The following is a 4,529-nucleotide window of genomic DNA, read 5'->3' as shown; positions in this document are numbered from 1 at the left end:
TGACCTCGTTCATCTCATGTGGCATAATCTTGATATACGAATGTTTTCGGTAAAAGTTTAGCCCACTTACTTTCATGGAAGAACCAATCAATGATGATCCTTTGTTTTCAGAATACTAATTAATTCTTTGGTCCTTCTCCTTTTTGTCTCGGCAATTTTCAACTGCATCTTCATGATTCTAAAGCTTTAGTAGATTAAAATTCAGTTTCAGAAGAATAATTCGAAGTAATCATAATTAACTTCCAACCTCTGGATCTGTAAGTCTCGTAAGCAAAGCAACAAATCTTTGCTGGAACGGCAATGGAGAGGATGAATGAAAAAGACTAGTTATTCTTAAGGGAAGTTTCCAACATATCTCACGCGGCGAATACCACACGTCAACATGGAGAAACATTCTAATTAAAATTTATTACATTCTAGGATCTAAAAAAATATATTTTACATTCTAGGATCTAAAAAAATTATTACATTCTAGTATCTAAAATAACTATATTCTGGGATCTAAAAAAATCATTACATTAAAGGATCTAAAAAAGTTTATTACATTCTAGGATCTAAAAAAAGTTATTGCATTCTAGGAACTGAAAAAAATTATTACATTCTAGAATCTAAAAAAAAATATTATATTCTATTATCTAAAAAAATAATTACATTCTAGCATCTAAACAAATAATTACATTATACGATCCAAAAAAATAATTACATTCTAGGATCTAAAAAAATTATTACATTCTAGGATCTAAAAAAAGTTATGACATTCTAGGATCTGAAAAAATTATTACATTCTAGTACCTAAAGAAATGATTGCATCCTAGTCTCTAAAAAAATTTTTACATTCTAGTCCCTAAAAAAATTATTCTAGGATCCAAAAAAGACTATTACATTCTAGGATCTAACAAAATTATCACATTCTAGTATCTAACAAAATAATTACATTCTAGGATCCGAAAAAAATTATTACATTCTAGGATCCGAAAAAATTTATTACATTCTAGGATCCGAAAAAAATTATTACATTCTAGGATCCGAAAAAATTTATCACATTCTAGGATCTAAAAAAATTTATTACATTCTAGGATCTAAAAAAAATTATTACATTCTAGGATCTAAAAAAATTTATTACATTCTAGTATCTAAAAATATTATTACATTCTAGGATCTAAAAAAATTATTACATTCTAGTATCCTAAAAATATTATTAATTCTATGGATCTAAAAAATTATTAACGTTCTAAAAAAGGATTCTAAAAAAGTTTTAGATTACATTTCCTAGGATATAAACCAAAATTATTACATTCTAGAGGAATCTCAAAAAAGAAAAAAAAAATTTATTACATTTCGTGGGATCTAAAAAAAATCATTAACATTTCTAGTCTCTAAAAAAAGATATTACTATTGCTAGGATCCCCCAATAAAACCCAAAAAATTACATTCTAGGATCTAAAAAATAATTATTACATTCTAGGGTCTCAAAAAACTTATTACATTCTAGGATCTAAAAAAAACACACCGAAACATAAATTTTAAAATTTTGTTAAAAGAACGACAAATTTTTGCAGATAATTAGTTAACAGAAGCCAGGCTACGAACAGCCACTGCAAGGACATTAGTGGCCAATTGAATCATTCAATCTTAGTCATTAATTTCACCCTGATACAGAAGCACCGTTATTAAAGGGGAGACTCACTCACTCTCTCTTTATATATAATATATATATATATATATATATATATATATATATATATATATATATATGTAAAAATGTTCTGTTTATAACACAATTCCATCTAATAAAAAGAACCCATAAAAACACCAAAACATAGAGAGAGAAATACTATATTTCAGAGATTGCTGTCTCCCTCTTCAGGTAGATGAATGAGAAAAGTTACAGAAACGGTGGTATTATACCAAGAGGTCCATCCACAGGTCCCGCTGATAATCTTCCTTTAATCTTCTTAAGCGTTGGTTGAATGAAAACCTTGTCGATGATACCTGAGTCCCATGCTCCCTTTGAGATATTCATTACCTGCCCCTCTTTAATCAAGGCAGATTCCAGAACTCAGCTATTTTCAACCATATAAATGAAACATAACCATTGAATAAACTGGAATTTGTCACATATAATTTATAGCATCAACTGCCGGTACAAATGATGGAATCGGCCTTGATTAAAGAGAGGCAGGTAATGAATATCTCAAAGGGAGCATGGGACTCGGATATCATAGACAAAGGTTTTCATTCAACCTACGCTTAAGAAGATTAAAGGAAGATTATCAGCAGGAGTGACCTAAATTGCTTACCTGTGGGTGGACCTATTGGTAAATAAAACCATGCCACCTTTTCTGTAACCTTCCTCATTCATCTACCTAAAGAGGGAGACAGCAGTCTCTGAATATAGTATTTTCTCTCTCTATGTTTTTTGGTGTTTTTATGGGCTCCTTTTATTATATATATATATATATAGTATATATATATATAATTATATATAATATATATATTCTATATATATTCTATATATATACACTAATTATAATATATTATATATAATATAATGTAATATATATAAATATATAACATATAATACATTATATACATATATATATACATATAATATATATTAGTATATATACATACTATATATTATATATATATACATATATATATATTATATATATATACATATATACATATATATATATAATATATATATATATATATATATATATATATAATACACACACACTAATATATATATATATATATATATATATATATATATATATATATATAAGAATACACACAACACACACACACACACACACACACAGACACACACACACACATATATATATCGATATATATATATATATATATAATATATATTAAATATATATCATATATATATATATATATATATATATATATATAAATATATGTATATATATATGTGTGTGTATTGTATGTATGTATGTATACATATGTTTGTGTACGTATGTGTAAGTGTCACTCTCACACAGCCGAATGCGCATACACACACAAAACCGCGGGCGAGGGAGAGCTGCCTGCAGGAAGCCAGGCAACAGCTGTGACAAAGACACGGACGTGACACGAATTCCTGACGGAGGGTGACGGAAGAACTCGAGGAGGGGTGTGATAATATTTGATTGATTTGTATCATACACTTGCGTCACAATAAGGTAGAGAGAATCTACCATTCGACTTTCATCGCGAATCCTCATTCAAAATAAAGAAAATTAAGAACGGGTATGCCCGTTGGTTGTTTAGGCGCTAGAGATTTTTCAAAAGGTCGAAAAAACAAGGCAAAAGAAAGAGAGAGAGAGAGAGAGAGAATGCCATTTTTATCATTTTTATCCAGAGAAAATAAAACTAGTTCAGTGACAAAACGTTGAAATTGTTATCATTCTTCCTCTGCCAAAAAGGCTTCTTTAATTAAGAACATTGTTTTTCGCCTTTTGAGTGGATAGATCAAAGTCTTATTCAAAGGAACCGTGCAAAAACATATGTTAATAAAAATAAACCTTATTATCTGACCAAAGACCTTGATAGTGATCCTGTATATCTAAGTAATAATAATAATAATAATAATAATAATAATAATAATAATAATAATAATAGATGGGGACAGCAGGATGGAGTTTGGAATAGAAAAATGTGCCTTAGTCAACATACAAAAGGGCAAAGTAACAAGGACTGAAGGGATAAAGCTACCAGATGGGAACAACGTCAAACACATAGATGAGTCGGGATAAAAATACCTGGGAATAATGGAAGGAGGGGATATAAAACATCAAGAGATGAGGGACACGATCAGGAAAGAATATATGCAGAGACGCAAGGTGATACTCAAGTCAAAACTAAACGCCGGAAATATGATAAACGCCATAAACACATGGGCAGTGCCAGTAATCAGATACAGCGCAGGAATAGTCGAATGGACGAAGGCAGAACTTCCTCAGCAGAGATCAGAAAACCAGGAAACATATGACAATACACAAAGCACTACACCCAAGAGCAAATACGGACAGACTATACATAACAAGATAGGAAGGAGAGAGGGGACTACTAAGCATAGAGGACTGCGTCAACATCGAGAACAGAGCACTGGAGCAATATATGAAAACCAGTGAAGACGAGTGGCTCAAGAGTACATAGGAAGAAGGACCCCCCCCCCCCCCCCTAATAAAAAAAAAAAATAGACGAAGACCCAAATATAGAAACTAGACACAGGAGAAAGACAAGCAGAACAGAGGAATGGCATAACAAACCAATGCACGGACAATACATGAGACTGACTAATGAACTAGCCAGCGATGACACATGGCAATGGCTACTGAGGGGAGAGCTCAAGAAGGAAACTGAAGGAATGATAACAGCGGCACAAGATCAGGCCCTAAGAACCAGATATGTCCAAAGAACGATAGATGGAAATAACATCTCTCCCATATGTAGGAAGTGCAATACGAAAAATGAGACCGTAAACCACATAGCAAGCGAATGTCCGGCACTTG

Source organism: Macrobrachium nipponense, chromosome 26 (genome assembly GCF_015104395.2).
Source record: "Macrobrachium nipponense isolate FS-2020 chromosome 26, ASM1510439v2, whole genome shotgun sequence".
Lineage (NCBI taxonomy): Eukaryota > Metazoa > Arthropoda > Malacostraca > Decapoda > Palaemonidae > Macrobrachium > Macrobrachium nipponense.
The sequence above is the reverse complement of the archived record's forward strand: the minus strand, read 5'-3'. Positions refer to the sequence as shown.